Here is a 17,293-nt window from a genome sequence, read left to right as displayed (position 1 = left end):
AAGAGCACTGGTGTCTTAAAAATTAAACCCTTCGTTTTAAGTGTTTTTTATACATCTTATTTAGGATTTATTTAGGGACAATTTCTTATCCTATTTAATCTTTTGCCTGGTTTGTCCAGTTTCCAGGTAGGCACCGATAGCAAATGGCTTTCAAACAGTGTTTTAATTATTTGACATGAGAACTGGTGTTAGAGTAGTGTTCTGGTTGTAGAACATTCAAAGGGAAGCATTATATGCAAATTATTTAATTATTAATTTATGTTCATTCTAAATACAAGCTAGTAAGTCTCAATATAAAGGGTTTGTTGTTTTGTATTTTTTCTTGTGCTTATTAAGCTCTTGAAATATTTACTAATGTGAGTAAACTTATTTTGAGAATTTTGAAGAAATTCTGTGAATTTAGTTGCACCATAACTAAAAGAAACTTTGTCCTACTGAAACCCTTCTTGTTTGTTAGGTTGTTGTCTGTCCTGCAAGAATTTCTTTTTTAATTAAAATGACACAACTTATATTAATGTGGTAGAATACTAGTGCTAGAATAAAAATTATATTCTTGCCCCTGCTACCCCATCCTTCCCACACTCTTCTTTGGATTAAAGACTCAGTGTGTTTTTATGAAGATACTCTCCCTAGTCATGGTATTGGCCCGAATTAATGTACCTGGAAATTTTGTGACGTGGCAGCCACAGGAAGACGTCGGGTGTTACCACATCTTTTGCTGTGGTGGCTCAAATGAATGCAGACAGATTATATAGATATATACAGCTTTAATAAGGAAATAGACTTACAGGACCACAGGTTCCTGCGGAGCACAGCGGAGCAAAAGAAGAAAAAGGGGCTGCTGGGATCACGCCCGGCAGATTTATCTGTAAACATTAGCCCGAGGCGAACACGCCCCCAATGGGTGGGGCTATATCCCTACATTTTGCTAGTGATTCATGGCTGATTTCTTAATTGACCTCCATGAATGAGAAGTGGGCATAATGAAATGGCTACTGGCCAACCTAACCCTGTTTTTAGAAACTAATACCATTATGCCGTTTGAATATTCTGTCGAGTTCCAGTCCCAGAAAACAAGAATCCAAAAGTTGCATTACTTACTACCTATATATTCCCCTCACTACTCATGCACAACTTGCTTGTCTCTCTAGCTTCCTCCCTTCAAGCTGCCCTAGCTGAATTTTCTGTCCTTTTGGAAAATATACAGTAGGATATAAGTGAAATTAAGTAACAATGATCCATAGACACAAATTATATAACATGTTATATATTAAAAATCAGGTGGCCTTCTTAAATTTACATATACTAAGAATTACATTTTTCTTGTGTTGAAATTTTTTTTTGCAGCACTTTAAATTAGAGAATAGGAGTTTACACAGCCTTCTAGAGATCCCGAGGACAGGAAAGATGCAACCTTGAGCTGCCAGCCATCAGCTCTTCATCAGTTATTACCATCAGTATTTGCTGTATCTTATGAGAAAGTCTAATTTCAGTCACTGTTTGGAGCATGGTCTGTGCCCTCACATAAGAAATGCTACTTCTCTAATGAGATTGCTATCACTTGTTTTACAGTATTCAAAATCTGTTTACAGCACAGAGTTTTAAAATTCATCAAACCTTTTTCAGATTCATCAAATAGCTCATTTTAAAGTAAGCATATTTTAGGGAGATTGTTTTTTGAGTAGGATATGCAAGCAGTATTTTTAAGGAACACTTAATTTGAATAAGCTAGTTTGTTTCTCCTAGAGATAGGCATCAAACCAGGGCTTTGTGCTTGCTAGGGTAAGTAAATGCTCGCTGATCAGCATCCCAAGCCCCAGGATGTATTCTTTGTTTTTTTTGTTTTTTGTTTTTTGTTTTTTTTTTTTTTTTTTACCACTGTAACATGTCAGCACATCCCACTCAATGCTCAATGAATGGAAGATGTCCTCGATTGTAATAAAGGATTTTTTTTGTCAAAAATTAGCATTTTGTTTATAGTGCTTTGAATATTTCATTAGGAAAACAAAGTATTATGTTGATACTGAATTATGGATATATGTCTTAATTTAATAGAAAAAAGTACTACTAAAAAGGAAATATACAAGGTAATGAATGTAAGTAAGCATTTTGCGTGGCACTCTTTTTACTTTTGTTTTTAAACACATTAGCCTGTATGTAGGAATTTAAGGTTAGTGAAGGTATTATTTGGTTAAGTTATAGGTCAAGAGGTTGAGAATTTCTACTGAGATGATGTGGCTTGCCACCAGAACTGGTATAGAATGTTTAGTTGAGTGTAATCCCAAGTTATTTAAAGGACAAGAGTTTCCATTTCACATTTTGTGCCATTCAGGACTCAAGGTGTCACAAGAAATATATTTATACCAAATTCATTTTTCCTTTAAGAATGCCTAAAAGTACATATAGCATGTTAAAATGATAAGGAATGAAAAATAGTCTGTAGTGCCTGTATTAACACAGAAGAGGCAGAGCTCCTTAAATAATAAAATAATCTTAAAGCCTGAAATACAGAGCTCTAGTACATAATTGCAAAGGGGCAAACAACCAGGAGTTGTTTTCTTGGCATAAGAAAATGTATTCTTAGTGAAGATGGACAGTATTGCTTTCAAAATGTTCCCTTGTCTGTTTGCCAGCAAGTTTTCAAAGTTCATGCATTGCTGCAGCCTGGAAGATGTCTAGCTTCATTTTATACAACTCATAATTTTGCCTTTGTTATTAAGATGCATTCATTTTATTTATGACATGTGATTTTTCAATATCTAAATGTCTGAAGTGACTTGTTTTAAAGGACTAAATTAAGTAAAACCAAACCAAAAAAAAAAGAGCAGCAGTTAATCCTAAGAGAGTTGTCCCTTCCCTACCATTCTTTATTGAGAGACCAGAAAGTAAGACCCAACACCAGCAATGCCCTCAGAAAGGAAATCATTTAAAATGCATTTGGTAGCGCATTATCAATTGATTATATATCAGCCAGGATTTTAATCTCTTCTATATAGCTCACCTTGGAGCTATCTACCTCTGTGAAATAAAGTGTGATCAGCAGCCCAGGTGCCAAGAAGAGAGAACCTTAAGTTCTGCTGTGAGAAGCAGGGACCACTGGGAGCAGGGAGGGAAGAGACGGTCTTCCCAGAAGGCCTGAAGAAAGAAGGACATGAACCACTAGAATGCAGAGAATGGGAGAACTAAGACCAGTAGAGCAGACAAAGAATCCAAGCAGGAACTCAGTAGGGGACTGGCTGCAGGTACAGAGCAGAGAGGCAGGAAGGAAACCATACAGAAAGGTATTCTCCCCAAACTCAGTATGTGCCTCACTTCTTTTCATTTTCTTAAAGAACCTTCTAGATTGCTAAACACTATCTCATCATATATACATTTAACTCATATGCACTTTGGTACACATTCGTAGACAGATAATGATCCTACCTTAACGGAGTTGCTTTAAACCTTGACTTTCAAATGTACTCTGCTTTTGTTTCCTTTTTATTTATTTGTTTTGTGTGCATTTGGGGGCTGTGGATGTGTGTATGCCATGGCACAGGTATGGAGGTCAGAGGACACCTTGAGGGAAGCTGATCAATTCCTCTACCACGTGTGTACTGAGGATTGAACTCGGATCATCAGATTGGCAGTCAGTACTTTACCTACTAAGCCATCTCACGAGGCCTGTATTTTGAATGCCTTGGTGCTATAATCTGATGAAGTTACAGCTGTTTGAGTGGTCCCCCACATGTATATTTTTTATGATTCAATTTTATCATCTATGTTAGTTTTTCTTAATTGTGACAGAATGACTAACAGGAACAATGTGAAGGAACTGAGGTCTGTTCCCGCTCAGTTTCTGAATTAGTCCATCATCATGGGAAGAAGACATGGAAGCTGACAGCCCGGTCTGTAGAGATAGAAGCTCGCTGCGTGACTGGTTCACATTTTTGTTAAGTCAAAAGACGCAGAACGGTGTAATCGGAAGCAGGGACAGGCTATAACATTCAAAGGCTGCCCCGAGTAGCGGTCAGACACCCTGTCCCCAACACTATCCAATCTGTCAAAAGAGCATCACCAGCTGGGGAACCAAGGGTTCAAACACATGAGCCTGCTGGAATCAGATACCAATGAGACCCTCACGGAACAAACCAAAATTTCTGCTTGCAGGAGAAATCCAACTGGAAGGACAGCACAGTCAATAAAGTTACCTTGCCCAAAATACAGAACTAAACCCAAGTTTCCGGAACCACCTATGAAGTAGCAGAGAATTTCCTCTACAAACTAGGGAGTTCGATACACTTCTGGGATGCAACAAGCCAATTCCAGATGTGAGAGCTAACATTAGATAAACAAAGCAGGTTTTTGTCCTCTTTTTATTCTATTTTGGTTAGTGCTGCAGTACCTGCAGAGGGCAGAAGAGGAAGTTAGATCATCCAGAGATGGAGTTACAGGAGGTTGTGCTGGAAACTCAACACAAATCCTCTGAGAGAGCAGCAAGTGTCCTTAATTGCTGAGCTCTCTCTCCAGTCCCAACTTAGGTTTCCATTGAGTAAATATCAAGATTAAATGAGGGAAGGCAGCATTCACAGCTTATAGGAAACTGCCTCACCAGTTAAAGGAAGTAGGAGGACTTTCTCTTTCTTTACAGTTTGTCATCCTAATTTAAACAAAATGGCTATAATAAAGTACATTTTGAGGCAATCAGCAAATTCAACACTGTCTGGGTATTAGTTATGATTATGCAATTATCATTAATGTTTTACAGGCTGTAATTGTACTTCAGTTGAGACAAAAAGTCATTCTTTGTCAGACCTATATGGTGTTATTTGGAATAGAATACTGTTTGAAATTTGGTTCAAAGCCTCAGGAAGAACTGAAGGGAAGGTTAAGTGATGGACTCTTTCAAGAGGGCACTGCTGACCTGATGAAAGGAGTGGCCATTTTGGGTCAGAAGACCACACTCTACAACAGATACCAAACCCTCCCCCAAGCTAGAGCCACATTCTTCTTGCTGGGACACTTTTGGGATCCCCAGGCATCTCTGAGCAAAAGCCTGTGGTCGGAACCAAGGAGTTCCCAGCTTCCCCCTACAGCTGCCATTAAGCACTGTGGTCTTTGGGGTCACCTTCAGTGCCTGCGCTCCTTCCACACTGACCTGCTTAGCAGAGGTTTGCTATTTCTTCCTGGGAAATGAACCTAAGTGATGTATTTTCCAGCACATCACCTCAGTCCTGCAGGAGCCAGAAGAGCAAATTAAAAACTATGTTTCACATTTTGTGAGAGAAGTTAGTTGCATCTGTATTAAAATTAATGAGAGCGGCTGCCCAAACGGCAAGTTCCATTTTTTCCAGGGAGCCAGAACATCCTGTCCAAAGTACCAAGGGACAGCATGTTTTCGGAGCCAATGACAACGCTTTAAACTTTTAATAACATTTTATTTTAGAATGAATAACACAGGCCCTAGATGATTTAAATCTCTCTATTACATGACTTTTTTCATTTTGCAGATTATTATTTTATGATCGCTCTCCATGCACAGCACTTGGTTCTTGCCCAGCAGTCTTCTGAGAGCTCAACAACAATGAATACATTTAATTCTTTGCGCAACCCTCTGAGGAAGGTCCTATAATCATCCTACCTACAGAAGAGGAAACTGAGGCACAGGCATGTTAAGCTGCTTTCTCAATGTTGTGCCCTCAATAAGAGGAGTATACAGGATGCAAACTGAAACAGTCCAGTTTGATTCTTCGTTTTAATTCTGCATTAGTAGCCTTCAAATAGCTACAACCCTGAAACCACTTTTTAAAACATCCATAGGTCTGACTGGTTGAAAAAGAATCAGTTGCAATCTCCTTCCTGGGATGCAATGTGTCCCCACTTATCTCCTTCCTGGAATGCAATGTGTCCCCACTTATCTCCTTCCTGGGATGCAATGTGTTCCCATTACTGAAGTCTTGGGGTGAAAGGAAGAAGGTCCTTTGGCATAGCAATGACCATTTTTATGGCTTGTATCAAAAAGAACAACCACTTTCTGGTTGTATTTAAGTTCTGCTCCACAAGATGGAACCCATACCTAATGTCATTATAGAGCCAAGGACATGCGACTAAACAGGTCACAAGCCCTCGGGGGGAACCTACTGCTAATTACCTTGTTAAATGGTCTTGCATTAAACCCACTCCTGCTGATTTGTCTTTATACCCAGAGATCAGCGCATCTCTCAGCACTGATCAGAGCTGCGTCTATCTGCAGCAGATGGAAATCAACACGGAGAGGCACGACTGGTCAGTGTTCAGAGGATAAGAGACTGGGGAGAGCTCAGCCTGAAGTGGGACATCTGTATCCCATCCATCCTCCTGAGGCCCAGAGATCATGGTGGAAGCAGGGTCAGAAGATTGTGAAACCCAGAGACAGCCGATGACGACAAGCTGATTTCTGCACACAACAGGGCAGAAGCACCTGTGAACTCACAGGAGCTATGACAGGGTGCCCAAGACCTGCACAAGCTCAAGAGAAAATTCCAGCTACAAGGGAGGGGGAGGATGCAACATCCTACCTCCAGCTGAGGGCATTTTATTGCGGCTGGGAGGAAAGTTTGATTTTGCTCATGCTAACTCTTTTCCTATCTGTCCACCCTTGCCCTCATTCGTACTTGCACGATGAGAGGCTTGGATGCTGGTTTTGTTTACAGTCAGAGAAAAACCGCAAGCTGAGGAAGTGGCAAAATGCGTTGAAATTCTAGTTCTGACTCCTGTTAACCAGGTGATCCTTGTCGGTAGCAATGATACCGGACCAGTTAGTAGTGAAAGCCATAATTTATCTCAGGCCCACTGTGTTCTTAGCAGCGTATGGTAAGATGTTTACAACGTGCGCCACTTCCATCCGTAGCAACAGCTGGAAAAGAAAAGGCTGATATTACACTGCCATGAAAGATGAAGAAATCTAGGCTCAGAGGGAAACCGAGCCAAACTGAGCCATACCCACTGAGGAGGGAGGGGCTTCCCAGTACCTGTTCCTCCTGACCACCAGGTCACACTCAAACCGCCTTGCTCCCACACTATGAGTGCCTCCTGTTAACAACCCCAATTAAACCTATTAGGAATATTCCACTTGCCACGTGCCCCCGAGGGGCCTGTAAGACTCCTTATTAATTCTTATTTAATGTGATGCAGCATTTAGCCAAATTCTGGAGTTGTGCTCCAATTCTTTCCACCACAGAGAAATGGCTACAGAGCCCAGTGCCTCCCTGTCTGTGTTTGCATCTGGGAGTTCAGCCAAATTGTGTCCTCAGGGCTCATGGAGTAGGGGAGCCAGGAATGCTTGGCTCTTGTTGATTTCTGCAGCAGCCTGATGCAGCCATTCCTCTAAGATATGTATGTACTTCAGGGAGAGAGAAAGAGATGAGAGAGAAAGAGACAGACAGACAGAGACACAGAGACAGAGACAAAGAGCGACAGAGAGACAGGCAGACAGAGAAACAGAGAGATACACAGAGAGGCCAAGACACAGAGAGAGAGAGAGATTAGGAGCAGGAAGGAGGACTAAGCCAAGCTTTTATATATTATCCAAAATATCATTATCAAAACCTACTCCCATAGCCACCCATGTTAGATTAGAAGACAGACATGTTGAACATAGATGTAGATCTATAGAGACAAAGAATACAGACCCCTTGCTATGTGCCTGTTCTTCACCCCACAGTCTCCCTTGTGAAAAGGTGATCACCCATTTCTAACGCCCATGATGATCCAGACCTATCTCAAGTCCACCCCACTCACCATCACTCTGGAGATCTTTTCTAAGGACCTCTTTTGATGACCCCCATCTGCTCAATTGATGACATCCTGGGTTTGAATGCAGCAGGCCCTCCTGGAAGGAAGGTCCCTGTGAAAAGAGCACACTGCCTGGTCCTGGGTCCTGTATCCCATTTCCTAGCTCACGGTATCTAAGCTTGCTACATAAGGCTGTGGAGGCTGGAGCCAACCTGTCTGAGAGGGTGCCTTGCCTCCACATTGCATCTTTTGAGTGAGAGGATGGAGATATTAATTTCTGGAAGTTGTAGATTCTTCTTATGCCCTCAAAGAAATCCCCAAACTCCACTTTACAAAGTCAATGAAGAGACCTAGTTCTCAGTACCACTACCGTTTACACCCCACAATCCCATGGATGTGTTTGCACACTGGGCATGGGATACGGAATGAAAGTAATTGGTTGGAGATCACACTCTTGGTGCTGGGAATGAGGAAGGATTCAGGTCCTTGGGGGCATCACTAAATGGTGGGAGGGAGGAGAGGAGGAAAAGAAGGAGGAAAAAGGAAGGATGGGCTTAAGATCTTCATGCAATGAAGTCTGAAATGAGCCTTCAAACTTTGTCAGCATCGCTGACTGGCTTTGAGAAAAAGCCACTTGGAGGGGAAAGTTAGCTTAGGGGCATTCCAGAAAGACAGGCAGGTCACAGGTAGGTCAATGTGGCTGCTACCAACAGGCACAGCACTCAGAGCACCAAGCTGCAATGTTTCTGGATGGCTTATGAGCCCTGGCAGTAGAGCGTGAGGCTGGTGAAGGAGGCAGCCAGGAGGATAAACAGATGAATGATGCTCCCAGCCTTGCCTTGGCACTGTCTTCTCTCCAGACACCAGCACATGGATGGAGTGTCTACCCATCAGGTGACATAGAAGCTGTTCCCTTGGCCCACAGGTGTATAATATAAACAAACGAAAGGAACACAGTCGCTAGGCAAGCCTTCTCCACGCTGTAATGTGAAATTTAGTGCATGGAGGAATTAAAGTGAATCCTGTTGTAGAGGTAGAAATGAAGAACATACCCTGTCTGCTTGAAATTCTAGCTCTTGTGATACTTGTAGCCACTTCAGGTCCTTCCTGTTGGCTTTAGGTACCACACTTTTATTCCTGGACTCTTGGCCTGGGAAAGAACCCCAGTTTCCTGCCCAGGAACCCACGGGATCAGAGATGGAGAGCCTGCAAAGGTTCTTGGCTTCAGGGCATTCTCAAAACAGTAAGCAGACATTCTGGGAAAGGTGAGAAGGATAAGCTGTCTCTCTAAACCTAAGATTTCTGTTTAAGATTCTGAAAACACATGAAAAGCAAAATCTAAATGCCTTTTGTGTTCCAATAACCATACCCAACCTGAATAGGGTCTGTGTGAAGAACAAGTTGCAATTTCCAGGGTCATTATGGGATTTTGTTTTTTTTGTTTTTTTTTTTGTTTTTTTTTCTATTTATTTATTTATTTATTTATTTATTTATTTATTTATTGGGTTTCTCTGTGGTTTTGGAGCCTGTCCTGGAACTAGCTCTTGTAGACCAGACTGGTCTCGAACTCACAGAGATCCGCCTTCCTCTGCCTCCCAAGTGCTGGGATTAAAGGCGTATGCCACCACCGCCCGGCTTGGTTTCTCTTTATTTTTTTTTTCTTGCTGATTTTTTTTTATTAATTAATTAATTTAATTATTAAAGAAACACAAAATATACAGATTAAAGAAAGAATATTAAGAGCTGCATTATGGGATTTTGTGTGTTCTTATGATTTTGTATTGTACTGTGAAAGCTCCAGATCCGGTCAGGGCGGGGTGAGTACTCTAACACAGCACCTTTGTACACCTCTAAAGCATGAGTGTTTATTGTTCTACTAAAGCATAATGAGCATGGAACGGGGCTCAAACAGCAATGGAAGTGATGGATTGGTGGCTTAGAAAATAAGTTGTGATCGAAAGCTGAGCTTTTATTTCACACCACTAATGGAATTTCTCCTACACTTTCCACAACACTGACTTGAGCAAGTTTGTCACAGATCTGGCATCTCCTCTTGGGGTCACTGTTTTCATTTGATTCTATTTCTGTGACAAGTACCATGACTAAAAGTAGCTTGGCACAGAGAAGTGTTTATTTATCTTATACTTCTAGGTCACAGTCCATCATTGAGAGTGTTCAGGGCAGGAATTCAAGCAAGAATTTGGAGGCACAAACCCTGGAGGATGCTGCTTACTGGCTCACTCACAGGCTCGTGTTCAGCTGGCTTTCTAACACAGCCCAGGATCACTGCCTAGGGAATGGTGCCACCCACAGTGAGCTGGGTCCTTATGCTTCAATTAACAACAGATATAATCCCTCAGAGACAAGTCCACAAGACAATATTAATCTAGGAAACATCTCAACTGAGGCTTTCCTATGAGATGATCCTATGTTGTGTCAAGTTTACCATTAAGGCCACTGTTGTAATAGGAGTGGCGGGGCTGCGTCCCCACCGCCACCCGGCTAGCTTTACCCGAAATAATTACACAGAAACTGTATTCTTTTAATCACTGCCTGGCCCATTAGTTCCAGTCTCTTATTGGCTAGCTCTTACATACTGATCTAACCCATTTCTAATATTCTGTGTAGCACAACGAGTTGGCTTACCAGGGAAGATCTTAACCTGCGTCTGTCTGGAGTGGGAGAATCATGGCGACTCCTGACTCAGCTTCTTTCTCCCAGCATTCTCTTCTGTTTACTCCACCCACCTAAGGTTTGGCCTATCAAATGGGCTAAGGCAGTTTTCTTTATTAGTTAACCAATGAAAGCAACAGATAAAATACAAAAACCACCTCCATCAGGCCACACAGAACAGGCACCTAAATAATAATAATATTTTTAGACATTGTCTTCTATGTGCAGATTTCTCAGGGATGACACCAAGAGGGAACTGATATTGTTGTAGGAGATGGAGGGAGGGTGGATACACAGGCATTTAATCTAAGCGCCAAGACTTAATGCATCATTCTCACTGTTAGACCTCTTCACTACTCTCCAGAGTCAATGTCTTTTCACATAAGCAACTTGAACTTGGAGCCAGGTGAACTGTGTCTACACAGGTACAATGACAAAGAGAGGCCTGAATCAGGCACCTGGTTCCACATGAGGAGCATCCACTAATGCTGGGATACATGAGTTCGTTCTCTTTCATCTTTGCACCCCAAAGGGCAATACGAAGCAGAAGACCTCTCCCCTGCCTAGGAACCATGGATGCCCCATCCTCCATCCATGCCCATGTCTGCCTGAAGGAGATCTGGATAGCTTGGAGTGTTTCTACCCCATCTCTTTGCTCCTCTGATTCTTGGAGAATGCCAAGCCTGAGACCTGGGGCTGAAGGATGAATCCCATTTACTCTTCTGGGCACAGTCCCAAGTAGATCTGCATTTCCAGCATAGGGACATGCTTTCTTTCTGGGCTCCCATGTGACTCTTGGGTGGCAGGGCCATTTTACTATCTGTAAAATGATATATTTACAACTGCCTCTGCTATTTCTCCAAAAGACAATGAATTGTCTCAATCTTCAAGAAGGCACGATAGACCTTCGGGATACCACTCTCCTCTCAGCCAATGTTCAGTTGAGGAAATGACAAGACTGCCCAAAACATTTGTACATATGGACACAGCAAGTGCCAATTCACACACTCTGTGACATGCCATCTGAGCTGGTGTGGATGTTCTGTCTCTGAGACCCATTAATCTCCTCCTGCTTTCCCCATTAGCTGAACATTCTCTACAGCTCCCAACCATCATGCCCTGAGGTCAGGGAGATGCGTTTTCAATTTCCTTCTGTAAATTGGACTGGGCCATCCTTTTATGAAAATATGAGACAAGGGAAAGACGTGAAACACCAGTGCTGAACTCTACTCCTTTTTTACAGGACCTTTGAAAGAAACGGTGCAGATCAAAGACAAAAGCTTGGTGAATCTAAGACTCGAAGCTTCATGCTGGGTCCTCTGTGGATGGAAGAGAGCAGACATAATGAGGCTGCCTCATGCCTTCTGCAACCAAAAGCAAACTCTGGAACCTGTCAGAGTAGACTCCCATTTCTCCCACTCCCTAACTGAATCAGTCAACAGATCAGTACTCTGGAGCTGCTTCCTAGCATTGTGGGTCAGATACTGCAGACAACAAAGTAGGAAGTAAATAAAATTAAAATACTGAGAATTCACAGCCTAATAAAAATGAAGAATTTTTCCATTAATTAATTATCTATGGTTCATAAAACCTAGTGAGCTCATGGCTCTGTTGACTTTGTACTGCATGGCTTACCTCAATACTATCACAAAAAGACTGTTTCATCCTAATATGATATCACACACACGTATAATATATATATATATATATATATATATGAGGAAGTGGATAAAGGAAAATAACATCTAGAACAGTCTCTTAAAGAGACTTTTAGGAATTTCTTTCAGCAATTTCTACTGCTATCTCCAGGCTCAATGTTAATGAATGAGCTCTTCTGGCTTCAAGAAGCCTACTGGGAAATGGAGGACATTTTCAACAGGAAAGTAAAATCCCAGCCATTAAGGAATTAATAAGGGAATGTGGCCATGCCAGAGTCTCAGCCACAGGTTAGTAAACAGTAAGAGGGTTCTCAGCTCATGATCCAATCATAGAAGGAAACAGCTAGAAGGAACATCCAGGCTGCACACCAGAGAAACCAAGTCAGGATCTTTGGCAGGATGGAGAGGAAATCAATAATTTTCAAATTAATAGATTACTTGTAGAGAATTCTTCAGATTTGTCTCCTAGGTGGTTTCAAACCCAGCCAAGCTAGCAATTTTAATTGATTGTGTAAGAAGATGAATCTACTGTAGTATGTCCAGAAATGAACACACACATCCTTGGAGAAATTCTGGACTCATGGGTGACAACAAAGGTAAACATATCAAACAAGAGAGAGATAAAATCATTTATTTAGAAAACAACAGAGAGTGTTGGATGGGGCTGATGCAACGAGGAGTAGCAGGCCTCTAGCCCAGGGCAAGGGGCCATCCAGAGGTTTGAGGATAAATTGCAGTTGAATCTTCACTGGTTCTTGATTCTTGCTCACATGAACTATCCTCAGTCCAGTGTTAAACGCTTTCTTGCAATGCAGCACCACAATACTGAACTTAATCCAGTTAGTGCCTCACTCCTTCTTGGCACAGGCTCCCTCTAAACTCACAAGAAACAGGGTTTGGTAGACTCCATTGTGCTCACTATCATATTCCACTAATGGATGTAGAATTCTTCTTGGTCGCTTCTTTTGACTATAATCTTTTGTCTTCAATATAACTTGTGGAATGAGAAGATGAATAGACAAAGAAATATGGTCTGCACACATCATGGGGTTTCATCTAGCCATAAAGAACAGAAATCACATTGATTGGAGGAAAACGGATGGAACTGGCAATTACTGTGTTAAGCAAAATAAGCCAGACTGAGAAAGACAAACATTGCATGTTCCTACTCATATGTGGGACCCAGAGAAAAAATAAAGGATGTAAGAGTAGAGGGGAAGTGTTAGGGAAGAAGGGGGCTTTGGGGTGGTAAGAGGGCAGTGGGGTTAAATAAAAGTGCAATATACACTCATGAAATTGTCACAGAGATACATGTTACATTCTACAATTAATATATAGCAATAATAAAATAAAAAGTTAAATTTAAAAAAGAGTTTGGGAATAAGGTAGAGTGATAGCTCAATGGTTAAGAGTAATTGTTGCTTTTCTAGAACATCTGAGTTGGGTTCTCAGCAGCCACAACCACCTGTGTAACTCCAGTTTCAGGGAATCCAATGGCCTCTTCTGGCTTCTGTAAGTACTGTACACTTATAGACATAAGTTCAGGCAAATCATCCATATAAAAAATGAAAATAAATAAAATTTTAAAAATAATAAGTCTTCATTTAAAAAGAGTTGAGAGAGATGAGTACACCAACTGCTTCCTCCAAGTAGTTGTCAGTATCTCTTATCTTGATAAGAGGATAAGGCATTGAGTTCCCTTGGCAGAACTATGTTCCTGGTCTGGACTATCTTCACTAGCTCGTCCCCTTTTAATTTCTAAGATCTATGTGATACCTGTTTCATAATTCTCTCCTAATTATGCAGAAAGTCTTCACTCAGTAGATGCGAAATCCAAAGTCAACTGTCAGATTCCATCTGTTTTCTGTCTCCTGAAGGTTCTATTCCTCATGGTCCCTGTGGCATTTTATCAAACCCTTCACACGTTTCCAGTCTTTCATAGATAGAGCTGATGCCAGGGAGTCTCTGAGCCTTCTAAGAGGCAGGCCTGCCACCTACAGGAGCCATATCTCACCTTCAGACACTTGGCTTTACTGGGAGTGGCATCTGATGCAGTCAGGGACAGCTCTCCCAACAATACGACATTTTCACAGCTCTTGAGAACAGAGATGAAGCCAGTCATGGCTGGCAAGAAGATTACAAAACAGATCAGATGATGGTTGTCAAATGCATCCTTTGTGACTGGATGTGAAGAGCTGTGTGTGACATGAGGTGCCTCCAAATACACTCCTTGTAGCTCATGATGATTCAGCTGCAGATGCTGCTGACTTTATTCAGTGATGGACAGGTCAGCAAGGAATGAGATCTACTTGATGCTGTGTGTAACACAGGAAATCCTAGAGTCTCCCAGATGATTCAGGGTCCAGGCACTGCTGACTTTACTTGGTAGCCAAAAGTTCTTCCAGGTAGTGAAATCCCATTCCCTCTGGCTAGAGCTCTGTAGCTATGAATCTCCCTCCAGATAAAGATCTTGTCCATTCTTCATGTAATTCATCATGATTTTATTTCACTGGGCAGAGACAAGTGATTCTCCATCTTTGGCAATATCCAATGCTGGAAAAGACACCACAGAATATACAGAACATAAGCATAGTTATTTATTCTTAAAATATTTTTTAAATTTTCAAATTGTTTATGTGTCTCTGTTGGTTTGTACATCGAGCGTAGTGTTCACTGGGACCAGAGGGGGCAGAATATCCCTGGAGCTGGAGTTACAGCAGGTGTGAACAGCCCAACATGGTTCCAAATCTGGTTCTTCTGCAAGAGAAATACATGCTATCAACAGGCAAGCCATCTCCCAGTACCATAAAAACATCTATTTAACCCTCAATTGTGTGACTGTAAGATTTTAGTCAAGGTATTTAGAGTAGTTTAGGAAAGGGCCTCCAGGATCAAAGAGCTCAAATTCTGCTAACATCTTTACTTTTTGACCAGTAATTTAAAAACCTCTATATGTTGATGTAAACATGCGTATCATGGCTTCCCATTGTTTTGGGGTCGTGTGGGAGGTTGATCATTTCTTCTCTAATATACCCTACAAAGAAAGAGTTGTATCACAATTAAAATTTGCTTGTGATACTGAGGCAGTTCCAAGTGGCTTTTGGTGATATCCACTCATTTCTCTAAAAAATAAAATAAAATAAAACAGTTCAATGTGCACACATTATTAGCCATGGAAGTGCTTGGCTCTTCATGCTAATCTCTGTGATTGCAGTGACTATACACCCACAGAAAAGTCACACACCCTCACCCATCAGGAACTTTACACCAGGTTTTCCACTCACAAAATTGCCTGCTCCCACAAAGCAAAAACTAGCACTGATATTTTCAGCTGGTGGAGAGCTGGATGATGTGGTCCTGGTGAACTCTGGTTCTCTGGTCTTCTGCCTGCTGAAGCCATGTCAGCCTCTTTGACACTGATAACTACCCGAGACTTCTGTGCAGGACACAGCATTGATTCCAACTATTCAAATTTGTGTTCTATTGCTGTGATAAAACATGGATCAAAAAATGACTTGGGGCCAGCCAATGGTGGAGAATGACTTTAATCCCAGCACTTGCGAGGCAGAGGCAGGCAAATCTCAATGAGTCCAAGGCCAGCTTGATGTACCAAGTTAGTTCCAGGAGAGACAGGACTGTTATACAGAGAAACCCTGTCTCAAAAAAAAACAATAAATAATTAAATAATAATAATAATAATAATAATAAAGGTTTGGGGAGGGAAGGGTTCAATTGGCTCACAGGTTACAGTCTGTTATGAAGTGAAGTCAGGGAAGGAACTTGGAGGAAGGAACTAAAGTAGAGGCCATGGTAGAACATTCTTACTGACTTTCTCCCTGTGGCTTGCTCAGCCTGCTTTCTTATACTATCCGGGACCACCTTTCCAGAGGTGGCACCACCTACTGGAGGGACGGGCTTCCATATTAAATCTTTAATCAAGAAAATGCCACAGTTTATAAAATACCACTTGTATAAGAAAACGTTTCCTTTGGGCTCACAGTTCTAGAGGGTGGGAGTCCACCATAGTGGGGAGGCTTGGCAGCAGGTGGAAGATGGAAATGGAGAACTCCCTTCAATAGCTCCCATCATCAACTCTAAGCATGAAGCAGAGAGAAGAGAAAGCAACTTGGACATGGAGCAAGATGATAAATTCTCAAAGCCCACCCCCAGTGACACACCTCCTCCACCAACACCACATTTCTTAAATCCCTGGATAGCACCACCAACAGGAGACCATGCTTTCAAATACCCAAGCCTATGGGGGACATTCTTATCCAAAACCCCACATCATCTCTACTACTAATTGCATCTGGATCAAACATTTGCATGAAAGCGCTCTGTCCTTTGTAATCTAGGTGAGAACTCACTTCCAGTCTTCTAGTTACCAGCAAACAGTGAGTGTAGTGGGCTTTATTCCCCTATACCCATAATCCTTGGATTTCATGGGAGCTTGGCTTCAAATCCCAAAGACTGAAGAAATTCTCTTCAGAAGAAAATCCCTTAGATTGACTGAATTTAGTATAACATATTGGACCAAAGAAAAACAAAACAGAGGAAGACAGGTTCACAAAGCTGGAAGCTCCCAGAAGCAGAATGAACTCTGACAACACAACCAAAAATGTCAGATGGCATTTGTGAACACCAAAGTAATGTAGAGAGAGCAATCTAATTGGCTACAGCCTAGTCAATCGGCAAGTCAGTTGGCTGCAGTTTATTTAGTTAACTGACTTAAAGGACCCCTGCAACCAACCAATCTCACAGGCTGTGATTAAACTTAATATTGGTTCGGTCTACTGGGGCCAGTGAAGGGGAAGCTGGTTCAAATAAATGCTCCCTTGCAAAGCATTATTCAATGTGCACCAGACTATCAGGCAAGTGTCCTCTCTGTAGGGACTGGAGCATACTGGCCCAGTGCAGATGTAATTACACTCTGTAATGTTCATAAAGTCAATTCTGCTCTTCCAAACTCCCTTAAGAGTCTTATAAACTCCAAACACCACCTCTAAACGTTGAGGTTATAAGTCTAGTGAGGCTTTGGGCTCTTGTAACTGACTCAATAAGCATGCTTAGTCCTTCAGTTCAGTGGTAAACATCAGAACGCCAGTGGTTACAGAGCAGGGGCAATTGACAGAGCTGATGACAGTACATGGAAGACCCTTGAGTCCGTTGGCAAAGGAGGGTCAATAGGTAGTGAAGAGGTAGATATGTGT

This window comes from Chionomys nivalis, chromosome 3, assembly GCF_950005125.1.
Source record: "Chionomys nivalis chromosome 3, mChiNiv1.1, whole genome shotgun sequence".
NCBI classification, from domain to species: Eukaryota; Metazoa; Chordata; class Mammalia; order Rodentia; family Cricetidae; genus Chionomys; species Chionomys nivalis.
Note: the sequence above shows the minus strand (reverse complement) of the source record.